Source organism: Peromyscus maniculatus, chromosome X (genome assembly GCF_049852395.1).
Source record: "Peromyscus maniculatus bairdii isolate BWxNUB_F1_BW_parent chromosome X, HU_Pman_BW_mat_3.1, whole genome shotgun sequence".
In the NCBI taxonomy this organism is placed as follows: Eukaryota; Metazoa; Chordata; class Mammalia; order Rodentia; family Cricetidae; genus Peromyscus; species Peromyscus maniculatus.
The window spans coordinates 7,737,786-7,759,630 of NC_134875.1; the positions used below are offsets into that span (position 1 = coordinate 7,737,786).

The window sequence follows — 21,845 nt, forward strand, 5'->3', positions numbered from 1 at the left end:
GGTGACTTCGCAGAAAATCAGGAATAAACTTACCTTAAGATACAAAATACTCCAGAGCACATACCAAAAAGATGCTCAGTCATACCACAAGGACATTTGGTCAACCATGTTTATAACAGCATTATTTGTAATGGACATAACCTGGAAACAACGTAGATGCCCTTCAACAGAAGAATGGATAAAGAAAATGTGGTACATTTACACAATGGAGTATTACATACTGGTAAAAAACAATGTCATCATGAAATTTGTAGGCGAATGGATGGAAATAGAAAAAAATCATTTTGAGTGTGGTAACCCAGATCCAGAAAGACAAACAAGGTATGTACTCACTTATAAGTGAATGATAGATTTAAAGGAAAGGATATCAGACTACAATCCACAACCCAAAAGAAGTTATGTAAAGAAACTTTTTCCTAAAATAAAAAGTTAGAAGATTCAGAGACAAGAGGGATGGGAAAGGAAATTAAGGTGCTCGACAGTTCCTCAGCTGATCCTGTTTCCTCACACTAGAAGCTTCTGTGTCCTCATCCCAATGGCTCTCAGCTGAACTGCTGCTCAAAAGCCTGAAGCTTAACCAGCTAAAAGCTTCTAGTTTCTGGTCCTCACGCCTTTTATATCTTCCTGCTTTCTGCCTCACTCCCTGGGATTAAAGGCTCAATTTCTGGGATTAAACATGTGAGTCACCATGCCTGGCTGTTTCCAATGTGGCCTTGAATTTACAGAGATCCAGAGGGATTTCTGCCTCTGGAATGCAAGGATTAAAGGTGTGAGTGCCACCATTTTCTAGCCTGTGTATCTAGTGACAGTTCTGTTCTTGTACCCCAGATAAGTTTATTAGGGTGCACAATATTTTGGAAAAGACAATATCACCACAGCCTGTTTTCTTCTAGTAGTTTCAGTGTTTTAGGATTTACATTGAGGTATTTGACACATTTAAGATTATCTTTTGTGCAGAATAATAGATACAAGTCTAATTCCATTCTTCTCCATGTGGATATCCACTTTCCTTGCCACTATTTGTTGAAGATGCTGTCTTTTCTCCAGTTTAATTTTCTGCCTCTTTGTCAAATACCAGATAGTCATAGTTAGTTATGTATATTCATGTTTGGGTTTTCTATTTTGTTCCCTTGTTCTATGTGTCTGTTTTATTGCCAGTACTGTATTGTTATTATCATTATGGGTCTGCAGTATATCTTAAGACCTAGAATTGTAATCTATCTAGCATTGTCTTTTTCCTCAAGACTGATCAGCTATTTGTTGTTTTCTTTGGTTCCAAATGAATTTTTAGATAGTTTTTTCTACCTCTGTGAAAAATAATAGAAATTTTGGTTGGAGTTTTGTTAAATTTACAAAGGAATTAAGACCAAAAATTGGCAAGTAGGACTTCATAAAACTAAAAACCATCTGTACAGCTGAATAAACAATCAACTTAGTGACAAGGAACCCACAGGGTGGGAGAGAGTCCTTGCCAGTCATAAATCTGGAAAAAGATCAATATCCAGAATATACAAAGAACTGAAAATATAAATAATCAAAAAGGAAATGATCCATTTAAAAATGGACCTGGGACCTGAACATAGTTCTCAAAAGAATAAAAAAAAGTGTCTAAGAAATATTCAACATCTGTAGCATTTAGGGAAATACAAATAAAAACAACTGTAAAATTTTAATCTTACAACAGTCAGGATGGCATAGATCAACAAAAACTGACAACAGATGCTGGAGGAGTGTGAGAAAAAGGGAATTCCTATTCACTGCTGGTGGGTTTGCAAACTGGTGAAGCCACTATGAAAATCAGTGTGGAGAATTCCTAAAAACCTAAAAATTAATTTGCCATAACATGGCTATACCACTCCTTGGCATATTCCCAAAGAACTATACCTTCTATTCCACCCATACTTGCTCATCTATGTTCATAGCCACTCTATACTCAATAGCTAGGAAATTGGCAAAACCTAAATGCTCTTCAACTGGAAACTGGATAATGAAAATGTATATGGTAAACATACTGTGGAATACTATTCAACTGCAAAGGAAAAGCAGAATCACAAAATTTGCCCATAAATAGGTGGAACTAGGAAATATTGTATTGAGATAACCCAGATCCAGAATTACAAACATTCCAAATCTTCAGATGTGAGTATATAAATTAGTAACTATAGAAACCTGGAAATATTTAAAAAGAATGGTATGGTGAGCATATCCCTAGATAGATCAAGGAATATTAGGATATAAATGTTATGAAAAAGGAGTTGAGGACACAAGGAAGGTGACTTTAATTGGAAGAAGAGAAAAGTCAAAATACAAAAGGGAGATAGAAGAAATAAAAACACTAAGAACATTAAAAAATGCCTTAAGGCATTATATATATATATATATATATATATATATATATATATATATATATATATGTGTGTGTGTGTGTGTGTGTGTGTGTGTGTGTGTGTGTGTGTGTGTGTGTGTTTATTTAAATTTTGCTACTTGGGCTGACAGTACTCCTCCAAACAGCAATAGATCATCTAACAAAATCCCAGCACCAAGCATAAGAAACTTCTTTTCTAGTTGTCAGTCATGGAAGCCCCAAGCACTCCCAAAACAATATAGGCTAGTGCTGTTACTCTTGTTTGCTTCCCAGAGGGTAAAGGTATGTATGCATTGATGAAGTCATTATGTACTTCAGACACTAGGCTCAGAAAATTCTATATGAATCTGACCTGACCTGAAAGCCTCCTCCATAAGGAATAAGTGTCATAGTACCAGAAGGTACTATACATGCTGCCAAATTAGGGAAGCAATCAATAGCCCTACCTAGGGACAATTATGAACCACAATGATAAGAATGGCAAGATATCCTTAAAACATCAGTTGTGGCACTCATATTGATAGTAACTAGCAGCTTTCTCATTGGACTTAATGCCTGCTCAATGGGAGAGAAATCATTCATATTACTGTAAACCTAGCCAAGTACCCTGTGGTGTGAGGTCAAGGATCTTAGAAGAGAACATGCTACTTCAACCTTACTAGACCAGCAAAATTTCTAATTGTTTTGTAAATGCTTATCCTTATAAGCACAGATATATGTATCTCTCATGCTTTATCAAAGACCCTTCACTTTGCAGCAGGTGAAAAACATCACAGGAAACCACAAATGTTCAAAATACAGAGAATAATCTATCATGGGGTGCTTCATCCCAAAAGATACATTAACAACACAAGTCCTGTACTTAAGGCTCAGGAAACATTGTGGAAAGTGTGAAGAGGTAGATTTTAAGAGCCAGAGAACCTGGGAGTTGGCTGTGCCATTTTGTCTCCTAGAAATGACAGGGAAGCTATAGCCAGTAAAGTACAACAATATGTCTACATAAACAAGATCTGGACAAGAACAACAACAATAAACATGGTGATGTGGAAGAGAGAAATCCACCCATAGGCAAAGATCAGGCAACTAATGAGAGACTTATAAGAGAAGGAGAACTAGTCTTCCCCAGGGATGAGATACCTAATTGGTTATTCAACACCAAGTGTTTAACCTGAAATTATACACATATAAGTAACAGTAAAAATTAGTAAGAAAAGAAAGTTTCAATTTTATCAAAGCCTTTTTCTGCATCTAAGGAGATGATCATAAAATTCTTTTAATTAAAAATCTTTATGTGGTGGATTACATTTATTGATTTTTGTATGTTGGAACATCCTTGCATATCTGAAATGAAGCCAAGTTGATCTTGGTAGATGATATTTTAATATGTTCATGAATTTAGTTTAAAGTATTTCATTAATAATTTATATGGAATCAGAGGACAATCATCAAAGCAATAAAGGCAATATGCAGTAAACCCACAGCTAACATTTTTCCAAATGGAGAAAACCTCAAAGCATTTCTAACAAAATCAGGAAGAAGACAATGAATTCCCTTCTTTCCCTTTCTGTTCAATATAGTACTTGAAGTTCTAGCTAGAGCAATAAGACAAGTAAAGGAGATATAGGAGATAAAAATATGAAAGGAAAAAGTCAAAGTACCCTTACTTGCCAATGATATAATTTAATACATAAAAGACTCTAAAAACTCTACCAGAAATCTCCTACAGCTGACAAATGCACTCAGCAAAATAGTAGGGTACAAGAAACAAACAAACCAATAGCCTTTCTTTGTACACATGATAAATGTACTGAAAAAGAAATCAGGTAGACAATAAATTTCCCAGTAGCCTAATAAAATAAAATATCCTGGAATAACTCTACTAAGAAATTGAAAGCCTGTACAATGAAAACTTTAAGATAATGTAAAAAGAAATTTATATAGAAAAAGAAGATATAGACTACAGAAAGACCACCCATGTTCATAAATTTGTATAATTAATACTGCAAGATAGCCATCCTACCAGAAACAATCTATAAAATTAACATGATCCAAATCAAAATTCCAACACATTTCTTCACAGAAATTGAAATAATAACCTTAAATTTTGTATGGAAACAAAAAAGACCCAAGATATCTTTAAAAAATTCTAAACAATAAGAACAAAAAGTCCTGGAAGTATCACAATGTTAGATTTCAAGTTATTCAATAGAGCTATAGTAATGAAAACAGTATGGTAGTGGCATAAAAACAGTGATTAAAAGTATAGAATTGTGGACCCACATATAAGCTCACACCCCTATGGTCATCTGATTTTTTATGAAGTGGCCAACAAAACACAATGGAGAAAGGATAATATCTTCAGCAATGGTGCTGATCAAACTACATAGCTACCTATGAAAGAATAAAACTGGATCCTTATCTCTCACCTTTAACAAAAATCAGTTCCAATGGACCAAGGACGTCAACATATGAACTGATAAAAATGTATCTGATAGAGGAGAAAGAAGGGAATACACTCATTAGCACAGGAAAACTCTTTCTGAACACAACAGAATAGTGCAAGCATTAAGAACATGATCTTGATAATGCATCCTCATGAAATTAAAATGATTCTGTAAATAAAAGAACACCATTATGTGAACAAAGCAGCATCCTATAAAATGGGAAAAATCATTACCAATTATACATCTTGCAGAAGGCTAGTAATTAGAATATTCAACGTTTTTGAAAAACTAAACATCAAGAAAACTGAAAACCCAATGTATGATATTTTCATTGGTGAATTAAATTATAATTAAGTTATTTTATGTAAAGAAAAATATACATATAGTTCACAAAAGAGAAAACTTTAATAGCTGAGAGATATTTAAGAGATATTCCACATCCTTAGCCACGAAGGAAATTCTAATGAAAAAAAAAACCTACTATGAGATTTCATTTTATCCAAGCCAGAATATCCAAGATCAATGAAACAAATGACATCTTATGTGACAAGAATCTGAGGAAAGGGGAACACTTATTCACTGCGTAGCAATGTAAACTTGAAATGCAACTATGGAAATTGGGGTGCTAAAAAATCAATCTACCTCAAAATTCAGCTATACCACTCTAGACATATATTTGAAAGACACTGCATTCTACTACAGAAGATACTTGTTCATCCATGTTTGTTGCTGCTCTATTTATAATAGCTAGAAATTGGAAACAGCCAATTTTCATCAACAGATGAAATATATTTTCATCAACAGATGAATGGATAATGAAAACATAGTAAATTTACTCAGGAAAACAGTGTTCAGCTGTCAAGATAAATTTAATGATGAAATTTACAGGTAAATGAATGGAGCTAGAAACATTCATCTTGAGTGAGGTAATCCAAGCTAAAAAAGGATAAACATTACATGTTTTCTTACATCTGTGGATATTAGATTTGAATCTTCAGATATTTTTGTTTCATTTGGAATATCCATAGAGGTCAAGACAGTAGTAAAGGGCCATGGAGGTCTTTCAAGGAAGAGGACAGAACACAGTGACATAAAGACTTAAAGGGGAATAATAGAACAACAGTGTTAAATCAGAGTGGGCTAGAGTAGAGAATACATGGAGGGGGTAAATAACAAAGATATTTCAAAAAATTCATATAGAAACCTATCAGAGGCAGGAGGATCCCGAATTTGAGGCCAGCCTAGGAGGCCTGCTAAGGAGAAGTTTTGACCTGGGACCTAGCAACAAACAGTGGCAGTGGAACTATGGAGGCAGCTGCTGCTGCTCTGAGTTGCCTGTTCTTTCTCATTGTATTAGTGACTTCGGTGATGCTGCTACTTAGGACAAAAAGTTTACTGCTACTTGTTCAGAGAAGAATTGCCAGGATCATTGAGTTATAAGAAAGCATCAGCAAAGGTCTGTTTGGAAAAGTTTGGCAAAACAAATGGTGGGGAGAAATTGCTGTGAAGATTTTCTCTTCTAGGGAAGAACATTCATGGTTCCGAGAGACAGACATTTATCAGATGTGATTGTTCCAAACCACAGAGGAGGCACCAAAAATAAATAAATAAATAAAATCTGCAGGGAACCATGACCATGCTTAACAGTGACTTTGAAATCTTCAAAAGGAAGACAGGACTCAAGAAAGATGATTCCATATGGACTATGGTAAAGCCATTAAGCTGATTAACACCAAGGAAAGATCAACTTTGGACTACAAACTGGTCAGGACAATTTTGAGATGGCTAGCTGAGATGATCCAGCCTGACAGACTACTTGAACAAGGACATGAATCAAGCCTTAAACTTTCTCATTATGCAGCGACTAGACAAATGATATAGGACTTGACAATTAACTCCAAAATTTTCTTTTCAGAATCCCCTAAAGATGTCTTCACCCCTAGAAAGCAGGAAGTAATTTTAAGAAACAACACCCACTTTCCCAAGAGGAGGGATGGGAGGTTTTTGGTCGTTTAATGAGTTTGGGATATTGTCATTGTCTATGATGGTTGGTTACAAGTTGTTAATTGTTAATGGTCAGGAAAAAAGCTGAACAGGATTCAGAGTTTTTGTGTAAAAAAGAAAAAAAGAGAATATAGATATGAGGTAGATCATTGAATCTTTTCTGAGAGAAAAGATAAAGAAATAATAGGATAAATGGGTAGATTACTGAATCCTGAATCTACACTGAAAAAAAAAAGGGAAGATATAAAAATGACAAAAGGTAGATTACTGAATCTATTATGAAAAGAAAAATACGTTTAAAAAGGAATTACTTGTTTTACAAAGGATAAGTAATGAAATTTTTTTGGTTTGAGTTTATCAAATGTTACTGGACATTGTTAATATATTAATGGAGTTTTTGTCTGAATCTGTCAAATGTTAATGGACTAGACATTGTTAATGTAATCTTAACTGTGTATATTGTATATATTTATTGGATATAATTTTTCTTGTATTGGTAATGAGCTTTTTTAAATTATAGACAAAAAGAGGGGAAATGTGGTGATATTGTGTTTCCTGAAATATTGTGCACCCGAATAAACTTATCTGGGGTCAGAGACAGAACAGCCACAATATTAACATAGAGGATAGGCAGTGGTAGCACATGCCTTTAATCCTAGCATTCCAGAGGCAGAAATCCATGTGTTCAAGGATACAGCCAAGCATGGTGACTCACACCTTATTCCCAGGTAGTGGTGGTAGAAAGCAGAAAGGTATATAAGGCATGAGGACCAGAAACTAGAAGCATTTGGCTGGTTAAGCTTTCAGGCTTCTAGCAGCAGCTCAGCTGAAAGCCATTGGGATGAGGACACAGAGGCTTCCAGTCTGAGGAAACAAGACCAGCTGAGAAGTTGGCCAGGTGAGGTTAGCTGTGGCTTGTTCTGTCTCTCTGATCTTCCAGAATTCACCCCAATAACTGGCCTCAGGTTTGATTTTATTAATAAGACTCTTTAAGATTCCTGATATACCTATCTACTATTCTAATATACATATCAAGTTGGTAAAATGGAGTTTTCCTGTAATGCTATGGCAACATCCCTATTAGACAACATGGGCTAACAATATCCCAATGCCAATAGTACAGTACCTCTTCCTGTTCGGTGAGGTGCCATAGACTGCCAAACATTAGACGATAATACTGATGCTATTGCTTTCTATCAATAACTTAATGGAAATTTAATCCTATTACTGAAAACACCACATGGTTGACTCATTGAATATGGTGATATCAAGCTGGTGCTGACATGGGGGGTTTATCCCTTGTGGGAGCCCGTTCTGGGGTTCCTCGTGGCTTTACCCAGCAGGTCCGAATAGAGGATGATCAGGACCACGGGCCTGAGTGCAGGTGTCTGAGATGGCCTGCACTTGGCTGTGCTGGGGGAGGAGGTCTTTTGCTCCACCCCTTGGCATCTCTATAAAAACCCTGGACCAGAGACAGTCGGGGCCCGTTGGAATAGGTTCCAGGCCCACTCGAGGCTATCCTTTATTTTCTATCTGTTTATCTCCGCAAGATTCTCCGCTATAAATCCTTCTATCTAATATTTCCTGCTGCTCGCACTCAAGAAAACTCTGGGAAGCTGTGGGGGTGGTGGGTAAACGCCCCACAATCCCTACTGTCTAGATTTCATCAAGCAGGAAATAATTGTGCTGGCTTGCTTGAGGAGAAAAATAATCATCAGTCTTACCCAGTTTTAAGCTATGCAAGCTATAATGTTGACCTGCCTGGCAAGAGCAACACAGACATTATGTGAGTTATTAACCACTTCTTGATTGGATTTATGGCTGGCTCCACAAGATGAAACTCACACTTGGCATCATTTTTAGGAAAATAACTCTTGACTAGATAGCTTAGGCTCCCTGAGGAAAAACATACTACTATTATTCTGCTAAATGGAGATATATTAAACTGACTCCTAATATACTATTGTTTATACCTATAGATTAGTGCATCTCACAACTCTCATTAGCAAAGCTTCTCTTTACAGAAGATGGTGATTAATGCAAAGACTTTCAAGTGGCCAAAGTGCAGAGAATAAGAAGATATTGTGATTATGTATAACAAATGGGGTATCTATAACAAACTCCTTCCTCCTATTACTCAGAGTCCATGGTATAAGAAGGATGCAAAGACTATAAGGATCAGATATGGTGGGTGGATACAAGGAAATCATTTTTTCAGGACGTAGCAAGGCAGACCAAATCCCAGCACGGAGAGAGAAGGTGGGCATGAAGTTATGCATCTGGTCAAGGAGATATTGATATTTGATAGCTGCTGAAAGAAAGAGAAAGAGAGACAGAGACAGAACTTTTTTTCTAAGAGTATAGCTACACTTGATCATTTTCCAGTGGAAGGCCATATCCAACTATATATGCGGAGCACAAATTGGACTTAATGAATGAAAACAAAAATGGACACACAGGTGGGTGATTGGGGAAGAGGTAGAAGAGCTTGAAGAGTTTGGAGAGAAGGTGAACATCATCAAAACACATTCTATGAAAAAACTTTAAAATAAAGAGACATATGGTATTTTGGGGGCAGCCTCAAGGCAGCAAATTTAGAAACTCTAGCAAAAATAAAAAGATGTATAGTAATATAAGAGATAAAAAGCTTATTGAACAGCAAAACATGGTGGAACACACTTTCAATCTTTGTTATATGGAGGTAGAGGCAGGAGAATCATATATTTGAGGCTATCCTGGGCTATAAAGCAAAAGCTAGTCTCATAAAACAAAAAAGCGCTTATTAAAATAAATGATAGCAGAAAATTTTCCAGATTTATAAAAAGACAAATATTCAGGTACATTGAAGTCATGTCTCTGGTTATGTTAAATGCAAATAAAGTGACCACAAAACATATTATAATCAAATTGTCAAATTAAAAACAAATAAGCTAGCAATAGTGGCACATATCTGCAATCTTAGCAACCAAAGTATGCCAGGTCAGAGGTTGCCATGGCCACAAAATGAATTTTAAATATGTCTGACCTAAAACTTAATGAGGTCCAGTCACAAAATAAAAGTAAAAAGAAAAGCTGGGGATATAGGCCAGTTGTGGATTACAGAGCACTATTAATTCAATTCCTGGTATTACAAAATATATACCTATATCAATGACAATGAAAGAACACTAAAATTAACAAACAAAGAGGAAGCAAATAATGTAGAGATTCTCTAGCATAGCTAGAAGCGTAGTTCTTAGCAGAAACAATATAGATCAGAAGACAGTAGACTCACATAACTCATACATGGATACAACAGTGCACCAGGCAGAACTCATGCAGGCAGGCCTGACTACCATATGCCCCAATGGAACATGTAATAAACAAAGCCCACTGCACTGCCCAAACCCACCCATCCCCAAGAGTGCAACTGCTCACTGAAACACAGAATCTGCCAGCTCCAATTGGACCAAGAGTGCCAATTGGACAAAGTGTGGCTCCCTGAGACACACATACCATTTGTACCAATTGGAGCAAAAGATGGGCATGCTAGTGCAAGAATATATTCAATAACATAAAGAGCAACATGGCAGCACCAGAACCTAGTGGTTCTAAATCAGCAAGACCTGAACATCGCAATATAGAAGAAACAGAAGAACATTACCTTAAAATGTCTTTAAAAAGATGATAAAAGTCTTTAAAGAGGAAATGAAAAATTCGCTTAAAGAAATCAAGGAAAAATAAAAACAAAATTGAAAAAAAAAACAAGAAATCATTTAAAGAAAACCAAGGGGAAAACAAAACAGGTGAAAGAAAAGGTTCAAGATTCAAACACTGAAATAGAGGCAAAAAAGAAGACAAAACCTGAGGAAATCATGGAAATAGAAAATCTGAGTAAATGAACAGGAACTACAGATGCAAGCATAACCAACAGAATGCAAGAGATGGCAGGCAAACTCTCTGGTATTGAAGATAAAATAGAAGAAATAGATTCATTAGTCAAAAAAAAAAATTTAAAGCCAACAAATCATAGCACAAACTGTCCAGAAAATCTGGGACAACATGAAAAGACAAAACCAAAGAAGGGCAAAAACATATGTAAAAGAAACATTCCTAAAGTTTAAATTGCACATCAAACCCCACACACTAATAGTGGGAGACTTCAACTCCCCACTTTCATCAATGGACAGGTCTGCCAGACAGAAATTTAACAGAGAAACGAGGAAAGTAACAGATGTTATGGCTCAAATGGACTTAATAGACATCTACAGAACATTCCACACTAACACAAAAGAATATACCTTCTTCTCAGCACCTCATGAAACCTTCTCTAAAACTGACCGCATACTTAGTCACAAAGCAAATCTCAACAGATACAAAAAAAAGATCAAATAATCTCCTGTATTTTATCGAACCACCAGGGCCTAAACCTAGAATTCAACATTATTACAAAATTACAAAAAGCCTACAAACTCATGGAAACTGATTAATGTTCAAATGAATCACCAATGGCTAAGGAAGAAATAAGAAAGAAATTAAAGACTTGCTAGAATTCAATGAAAATGAATGTACAACACATCAAAACTTACGGGACACTATGGAGAAATCTCACACTAATGACTTAACAGCATACCTGAAATATCTAGAACAAAAAGAAGCAAACAAACCTATGAGGAGTAGATGCCAGGAAATAATCAAATTAAGGGCTGGAACCAATAAAATAGAAAATAAGAGAACAGTACAAAGAATCAATGAAACAAAGAGTTGGTTCTTTGAGAAAATAAACAAGATAGACAAACCCTTTTCCAAATTAACTAAAAGGCAGAAAGAGATTATCCAAATTAAAAAAAAAAATCAGGAATAAGAAAGGGAGACATAACTGACAGTGAGGAAATCCAGAGAATCATCAGGTCATATGTCAAAAACCCATATTCCACAAAATTGGAAAATCTAAAAGAAATGGACAATTTTCTGGATAGGTACCATATAACAAAATTAAATCAAGACCAGATAAACAATATAAACAGACCCATAATTCCTTATGAAAATAGAAACAGTCATTAAAAGTCCCCCCAACCAAAAAAAAGTGGAGGGCCAGATGGTTTCACTGCAGAATTCTACCAGAATTTCAAAGAATAGCTAATACCAAGACTCCTCAAATTGATCCACACAATAGCAACAGAAGGAACAATGCCAAACTTTCTTTTTTTATTCATTTTACACACCAACCACAGATCCCTCTCTCATCCATCCAACAGCACTCCGCCCCCTGATCTTCACCTCAATCCTTATACCCTCCTCCAACATGGTAGTTATTCCCATGAGGCTACAGTTACCCAGAACCCAAGCCACACAAAGATGCAACAAAGAAAGAGAATTACAGACCAATCTCCCTTATGAACATTGATGCAAAAATCCTCATTTAAAAATGGCAAACAGCCCTGAGCTGCAATGCCACCAGAATCTCCACCCCACATGGTCCAGAGTCTCTAACAATCTGGATCATGATGGATGGATCTTTCACTTCTTCTCTTCTGGTCTATTGTGGGCTCTCCCTGGATCCCCATGTAGGGCTTCTACCATACTAGGTAGCTGCCTTGAAACCCACTTGGGCTTCTATTGTTCTATGCAGTCAGCAGACATGGTGAGTCAATTAAGATTTCTTAAAGAGAAAAATTAGTTAAAAGAGAATTTTTTCCCACATTAAAAAATGAAAAACATTTTTACAATGGAGGGTGTTTGCTCTCTCTTTGATAACATGTTAGATGGCCTAAAATGGAACAATGACATGTGAGGATAATTAATGTAGATGGGATTTACATAATGCCAGTTTTAAATATGTGTTTGATTATTTTTTGTTTTATCATTTAAAAAGTTGGTTAATATGAGTGCCAAGAAAAAAGCTTTAGAAAAACTTGTTAAAACAAATAATAGAGATATTCAGACCCAGACAGAAGAATTTAAAGGTGAACCAATCTGAGCATTGCATTATTATTATTATTGCCTAAAGCTTCCAAAGAGCCAACATTAATCTATCCAGTAACCTTATAAGAACTGCCAAATGCTCAAGGATGTGTAAGAGCTGACTGGACTCCTGTTCAAATGTTAGATCTGAGAAGATTCAAAGAAGCCATAGTGTCATATGGTATGAATTCCCCAATTGTGAAGCAGATGTTAAAGTCATGGTCAACTTGTAATAGAATTATTCCTCAAGACTGGAGAGATTTGGTCACAGCTGTCCTAGAAGCTGGTCAATAAATATAATGGAGGACCTGGTGGAAAGTTGAAGCTAAGACCATTGAACAACTGAGTAGAGCTAGAGGCTTTAAAATCTCCCAAGATCAACTTCTTGGAGATGGAGAATATACTAATGTAGAAGGCAATTTCTATATGAAAACAACACTCTAGCTTTATGCATTATGGCAGCCTTGATTGTTTAGGACAGAATTGAAGAAGTAGGAGAGAAAATTGAGTCATTTACAAAAGTTATACAGGGCCCAAAAGAAACCTTCACTGATTTCCTACAAAGGCTGTCTTCATCAGTAAATAGAATGATACCAAATTCAGAAGCTAGGCAGATAATAATTGAATCTCTGGCTTTTGAAAATGCTAATGCACAATGCAAATGGATAATTAGGACATTAAAGGCAAGATCAGCACCCTTGGAGGAATGGATCTGAGATACACTTAATACTGAAGCTGATAATGATGATGATACTTGGAAAGAGAGGGGAATTCCAGAGTTTTAAAGAAAAATAGTAATGTCAGGTTTTTCAATTGTGGCAAACAAGGTTAGCTAAAAAGGGAATGTAAACAAGGCATTCCTAGAAACAATGTCCTTTCAAGGAATAATCCCAACAGAACTCCCCTCCCTTCTGGAATATTCAGAAAGTATAGTGGAAAAGGCAAACATTGGACTAATGAAAGTAGATCAGCAAGGGAGAGACAAGGTAATCCTTTGCCTTTTCTGTCAGGAAACTCCTTGGGGGGCTTCTTTCAGGCCACCATGATAAATTTGGTTTAGTTCGTTCCCACTATCCCTTTCTCAGAGAAATTTAAAAACCTAATGCCTATTGTGAAAAACCATACTTCTCAGGGTGATAGAACGGCTATGAAAGAGAGAACAAAAAATGGAAAAAACCATAAAGCAAATTTTTTTGGCAATCTTCTATAAATGAACAAAGACCAAAGTTAAAAATATAAATAAATGACATTCTCACTGAAGGTCTTGTAGACACAGATGTGGAAGTAACAATAATTGCACCAGAATGTTGGCATCCAAACTGGCCTTTTCAGGAGGTAAATGTGTAGCTTTTGGGGATTGGAACATTGTCTCAAGCAAAATAGAGTGTGAAATGGGTTGACTGTATAGGTCCATAAGGACAGAGATGAAAATTAATGCCATATGTGGCCAATATAGCTATGAATCTATAAGGACATGATTTATTAAAAATGGAATACCCAGATTAATATTCTCCCAATGTCAGAAACAAACCATTAACTAACATATGCTTCTGAGAAAAATAGTAGAAGGTATAAAGTATTATAAAGAACAGTCACCAACTATCCAGGTTATACAAGAACAAGGCAAAACAGCTGCTGATCTTTCAAAGACACCAACTGCTCTACCTTCAAAATGGTTAACAGACAAGCCTGTATGGATTCAGCAATGGCCTTCAACCAAAGAGAAACTGCATGCCTTAGAATAATTGCTTCAAGAGCAGTTAAATTCTTAGCATATTAAAGAATCAACCAGCTCTTGAAAGTCTCCTGTATTTGTTATTAAAAAGAAATCTAGTAAGTAGAAAATGGTAACAGATATAAGAGTAATCAACAAGGTAATTCAGCCAATGGGCTCTCCACTATCTGGAATTCCTTTGCCTACTCTGTTACCTAAAGGATGGCCTCTTATAGTTATCAATTTAAAAGACTGTTTCTTCTCAATACCCTTGCAAAAAAAGACAGAGAAAAATTTGCCTTCACAGTGCCAACCTATTATTCCCTTCTAGTCAAGACATATCGATGGAAGGTTCTCCCACAGGGAATGTAAAATAGCCCAACTCTGTGCCAATATTTTGAATGACAGCCATTGGAATTAATATGTAAACAATTTTCTAAACCTATAATTTATCATTACATGAACAACATTTTACTAGCTGATTCAAATGTGGATATTTTAGAAAGAATGTTTGAAGAACTAAAGAAAATTTTGCCTTTTTGGGGATTTGAAATTGCTCCTGAAAAGATACAAAGAGGAGATTCTATTAACTATTCAGGAAATAAAATAGGTCTACAAAAAATTAGACCCCAAATGGTGCAAATTAGGAGAGACTGATTATGGACTCTTAATGACTTTCAAAGATTATTCAGAGACATTTCCAATCTATAAACTGTTGTTGGTGTAAAAAAATGATAAACTGAGTAATTTGTTCAAAACATTAAAGGGTGACAAGGACTTAGTCAAAAAGAATTATCAGCTGAAGCTGAGAAAGAATTGGATTTGGTGGAAAAAAAATATAGGATACACATGTGGATCTTGTGGATCCACAGCTTGATTGCATTTTGGTTATTATAAACTCTAAATATCTTACTACAGAAACTTTAATGTAGAGGGAAGATATTATAATGGAATGGACATTTTTCTACAAAATAAACAGAGTAAAATATTAAAAACTTTTGTCAAAAAGATTGCTGAGTTTATTTTAAAAGGAAAATTGAGACTTCATCAATTAGCAGAAATAGACCCAGCAGAAATTGTAGTACCTTTAACTAAGGATAAAATAAACAAATTATGGTCAGAAAGTGAGCCTTGGCAAAGAGCTTACAGTAATTTTTTGGAGAGATTATCAACAAATATTCCAAAAGAGATAGAATTCAACTTACAAAGAGAGCTAACTGGATCCTGCTTTACATTGTATGAGAAACACCAAATCTGGAGCCCATACATTTTGTACATATGCAAACAAACAAGGAAAGGCAGGTTACAAATTAGAAAATTTAAAATATTCTGAATTCCTTATAATTCTGTCCAAAAATTGGAATTATATGACATTCTGATGATATTAATTGATTTTTGGAACCTGTCAACATAGTTACCAACTCTTAGTATGCCAAAAGAGTTGTCTTACATACTGAAACTGCTAGAATTATCCCTGATGAGTCACAATTAACTTTGGTATTTATTCAGTTACAAGAAATAATCAGGAATAGGAATCATTCCTTATATATAACTTACATCTGATCCCATACAGGTCTGCCAGGCCCTCTAGCAAAAATATGTGATGAGATCTATCAACTATTGATAGTAAATGTGCTTGAGGCCTCGGAATTTCATGAAGAACATCATGTCAATAGTAAATGTTTAAAAAAGGATTTTTACATGACCTGGCAACAAGCCAAAGAAAATGTAAGGAAATGTCCTACTTGTTCTTTTTACAATCAGACTCCACTACCAGCAGGATGTAACCCAAAGGGTACTCAGAGGAATGAAATCTGGCAGATAAATGTGTTCCACTTTGCATAATTTGGAAAATTGAAATATGTACACCAAACCATTGATACCTGTTCAAAATTTTAATGTGCAATTGCTCTGAGTTCTGAAAAGGCTGATTCTATAATCATGCAGTTATGATCATCATGGTTATACCTGTACAAATTAAAAATGGCAATGCTCCAGCATTTGTCTCTGGTAAAATTAAACAGTTTTTGCTTATTACAATATAAAGCATATTACAAGTATACCACACAATCCTACAGGCCAAGCAGTTATAGAATGATCAAACAGACAGTCCCTAGGAACCCCCACCCAACTCTGTCCCAGTTGCCAGCCAGCAGACAAAACTCCTCCTGGAAAGCCCCCCCTTCATGAATCCCCCCAGTGGACCCTGCAATCTGCATGCCCTGCCCCCATACCCATCTACCTGAGACCCCAGCAACTTCCTGAGGCACGGAAACCAAACTGCCAGCTCTCATTAGACCAAGAGGTGAGTGACTCTGCTAATACCCAGAGAGTCCGGCCCCTAAGACCCATCCCTGGGACACAACCAGTTCCCAGGAACCTCCACCCAGCTCTGTCCCAGTTGCTAGACAGCAGGCAAAACTCCCACTGGAAGTACCCCTCCAAAAAAACCTCCACCAAACCCTGCAATCTACACACCCTGGCCCTATACCCATCCACCTGAGACCCCAGCAACTTCCTGAGGCACTGAAAACAAACTACCAGCTTTCATTAGAGCAAGAGAGGAGAAGATGGGCAGACATCCAGGCAAAAATAATACAACATAAAGAGCAATATGGCATCACCAAAACCTAGCACTCATCCAACAGCAAGACCTGAATATCACAATGTAGAAGAAGCAAAAGAAAGCAACCTTAAGAATAGTGTCATGGAGATGCTAAAGGACTTTCAAGAAAAATAAAATGAAAAATAAAATTGAGGAAATGGCAAACAAAAAAATTGGAAGAAATCAATAAATAGAGGAAAAGACAAATAAAAATTGTACAAAATCAATAAATGCCTCAAATAAAGCCAAGAAAACCATGAAAAAGCAATTAAACTGGTGAGAGAAACAGTTCAAGACCTGAAAAGGGAAATAGAAACAAGGAAGACACAAACAGAGGGAATGCTGGAAATAGAAAATCTGAGTAAACAAACAGGAAACACAGATACAAACATAACCAACAGAATACAAGAAATGCAAGAGAGGATCTCTGGTGTAGAGGATACAATAGAGGAAATAGATTCATCATTCAAAAAAAATATAAAAGCCAAAAAAATCATAACACAAAATGTCCAGAAAATCTGGGACACCATGAAAAGACCAAACCTAAGAATAATAGAGATAGAAGAAGGTGAAGAATACCAACTCAAAGGCACAGAAAATATATTCAACAAAATCATAGAAGAAAACTTTCCTAACCTAAAGAAAGAAATACCTATGAAGATACAAGAAGCTTACAGAACACCGAATAGGCTGGATCCAAAAAAAAAAGTCCCTTCGCCATATAATAATCAAAACACTAAACACACAGAATAAAGAAAGAAAATTAAGAGCAGCAAAGGAAAAAGGTCAAGTGACTTATAAAGGCAAATCCATCAGGATAACACCTGACTTCTCAGTGAATACTTTGAAAGCCAGAAGGACATGGACAGATGTAATGCACATACAAGGAGACCATGGATGCCAGCCTAGACTAATATACCAAGCAAAACTTTCAATCATCATAGATGGAGTGAACAAGACATTCCAAGACAAAACCAAATTTAAACAATACCTATCCACAAACCCAGCCCTATAGAAAGCACTGGAAAGAAAATTCCAACCTAAAGAAGTCAGATACATCCATGAAAACACAAGCAATAGATAATCCCACAGCAGTAAATCCCAAAGACGAGAAATATACACACACTATCACCAAAGGATAACAGGAACTAACAATCACTGGTCATTAATATCCCTTAGTATCAATGGACTTATTTGACCTATAAAAAGACACAGGTTGACAGAATGGATACGAAAGTAGGACCCATCTCTCTGCTGCATACAAGAAACACACCCCAGTTTCAAAGACAGATACTACCTCAGAATAACATGCTGGGAAAAGTCTTTCCAATCAAATGGTCTTAAGAAGCAAACTAGTGTTCTTGAGTCACCCCCACGCAGCCGAGGCTTGGTGTTCAAGTCGGACACGCTCCATGCCCACCATTCTCTGTGCTACCACTTGGCTTTCCCATCAAGATGCCTGATGAAGTGCACCATGGAGAGGAAGAGGTAGAGACCTTTGCCTTTCAGGCAGAAATTGCTCAGCTCATGTCCCTCATCATCAATACTTTCTATTCCAAAAAGGAAATTTTCCTTTGCGAGTTGATCTCTAATGCTTATGATGCCTTGGACAAAATTCACTGTGAGATGTAGCAGGAATCTTAAAAAGTTCTTATTAATAAAATCAAACCTGAGTCCAGTTATTGGGATGAATGTTGGAAGATAAGAGAGACAGAACAAGCCACAGCAAACCTCACCTGGCCAACTTCTCAGCTCATCTTATTTCCTCAGACTAGAAGCCTTTGTGTCCTCATATCCAGATGGCTCTCAGCTGAATTGTGCTGCACAAAACCTAAAAGCTTAACCAGCTAAATGTTTAACCAGCTAAATGCTTAACCAGCCAAGTACTGCTACTTCCTGGTCTTCACGCCTTATATACCTTTCTGCTATCTGCCATCACTTCCTGGAATTAAAGGCTCACTTCTTGGGATTAAAGGTGTGAGTCACCATGCTTGGCTGTATCCTTGAACAAATGGATTTCTTCCTCTGGAATGCTAGGGTTAAAGGCATGTGCTACCACTGCCTAACTCTATGTTTAATATTGTGGCTGTTCTGTCTCTGACCCCAGATAAGTTTACTAGGGTGCACAATATTTTGGGGGACACAATACCACCACATGAGAGACTGACAGACCCATCCAAGATGGACAGTGATAAAGACCTGAAAATCGACATCATCACCAGCTCTCAAGAGTGAACACTGACTTTGGTAGACACAGGCATTGCCATGACCAAGGCTGATCTCATAAATAATTTGGGAACCATTTCTAAGTCTGGCACAAAGGCATTAATGGAAGTGCTCCAGGCTGGTGCGGACATCTCCATGATTGGGCAGTTTGGCATTGGATTCTACTCTGCCTATCCAGTGGCAGAGAAGGTGGTTGTAATCACAAAGCACAATGATTATGAGCAGTATGCCTGGGAGTCCTCTGCTGGTGTATCCTTCACAGTTAGTGCAGACCACAGTGAGCTGGGGTACCAAAGTGATTCTTCATCTCAAAGAAGACAAGACAAAATACTTAGAGGAGAAGATGGTCAAGGAAGTGGTGAAGAAACACTCACAGTTCACAAGCTATCCCATTACCCTCTACTTGGAGAAGGAATGAGAGGATATCAGTGATGATGAGGCAGAGGAAGAGAAGGGTGAGAAAAAGGAGGAAGATAAGGATGATGAGGAGAAGCCTAAGATTGAGATGTGCAGAGTACTTGAAGTTCTAGCCAGAGCAATAAGATAACATAAGAAGATTAAGGGGATACAAATTGGAAAGGAAGAATTCAAGCTTTCCCTATTTGCAGATGACATGATAGTATACTTGAGTGACGCCAAAGATTCAACCAAGGAACTGATACAACTCATGAACACCTTCAGCAACATAACAGAATAAAAGATCAACTCAAAAAAATCAGTAGCCCTCCTATATACGATTGACAAATGGGCTGAGAAGGAAATCAAAGATACATCACCATTTACAATACCCACAAATGATACAAAATACCTTGGGGTAATACTAACCAAGCAATTGAAGGACCTATATGACAAGAACTTTAAGTCCCTGAAAAAAGAAATTGAAGAAGATGTCAGAAAATGGAAAGATCTCCCATGCTCATGGATAGGTAGAATTAAACATAGTAAAAATGGCAATCTTACCAAAAGCAATCTAAAGATTCAATGCAATCCCCATAAATATCCCAACACAGTTCTTCACAGACCTGGAAAGAATAATGCTCAACTTCATATGGAAAAACAAAAAACCCAGGATAACCAAAAAAATCATGTACAAAAAACAGCCTCTGGAGGCACCACAATCCCTGACTTCAAGCATTACTATAGAGCTACAGTAATAAAAACAGCTTTGTACTGGCATAAAAACAGATATGTGGACCAATGGAATCAAATTGAAGACCCTGAAATTAATCCGCACACCTATGAACATATAATTTTTGACAAAGAATCTAAAACTGTACAATGGAAAAAAAAGCATCTTCAATAAATCGTTCGGGCAAAACTGGATATCAACATGTAGAAGGCTGGAAATAGATACATATCTGTCACTGTGCACAAAACTTAGGTCCAAGGGGATCAAAGACCTCAACATAAATCCAGCTACTCTTAACCTGCTAGAAAAAAAAAGTAGGAAGTAGTTTCAAATGCATTGGCATAGGAGATCACTTCATAAATATAACACCAGTAGCACAGACACTGAGAGAAACAATCAATCAATGGGACCTCTTGAAACTGAGAAGCTTTTGTAGAGCAAAGGATATGGTCAACAAGGCAAAGTGACAGCCTACAGAATGGGAAAGGTCTACACCAACCCCACATCTGACAGAGGACTGATATCCAGAATATATAAGGAACTCAAGAAATTAGACATCAAAACAACCAACAGTCCAATTGAGAAATGGGCTTTAGAACTAAACAGAGAATTCTCAACAGAGGAAACCCAAATGGCTGAAAGACATTTAAGGAATTGCTCAACATCCCTAATCATCAGGGGAATGCAAATCAAAACAACTCTGAGATACCACCTTACACCTGTCAGAACAGTTAAGATCAAAAACACTGAAGACACCTTATGCTGGAGAGGATGTGGAACTAGGGGAACTCTCCTCCACTGCTGGTGGAAATGCAAGCTTGTACAACCACTTTGGAAATCAGTATGGTGCTGTCTCAGAAAATTGGGAATCAATCTCCCTCAAGACCCAGCTATAAAACTCTAGGGCATATACCCAAGGAATGCTCAATCATACCACAAGAGTACTTGCTCATTTATGTTCATATCAGCATTGTTTGTAATAGCCAGAACCTGGAAACAACCTAGATGACACTCAACTGAAGAATGGATAGATAAAATGTGGTACATATATACAATGGAATACTACTCAGCAGAGAAAAACAATGACATCATGAGGTTTGCAGGCAAATGGATGGATCTAGAAAAAATCATCCTAAGTGAGGTAACCCAGACTCAGAAAGACAAACATGGTATTTACTCACTCATAGGAAGATACTAGATGTAAAACAAAGGTGACTAGACTGCTACTCATAACTTCAGGGAGACTTCCTAGAAAACATGTTCCCAAGAAAGACACAGGGATCACCTAATGACAGAGAAATGGATGAGATCTACATGAACAACGTGCACGTGAGTGGGGGTAATGAAGGGCAAAGGTTGAGGGAAAGGGAGCTTAGGGGAGTGGAAGATCCCAGCTCAATTAAGAACAGGGAGGG

General features: G+C 36.7%; 1 pseudogene; it reads left to right on the top strand.

The window, feature by feature from the left end:
• The window catches only part of LOC102905113 (ADP/ATP translocase 2 pseudogene), a 58,612-nt pseudogene extending 38,879 nt beyond the window's left edge, over positions 1-19,733 (top strand).
• Positions 19,734-21,845: the final 2,112 nt, after the last annotated feature.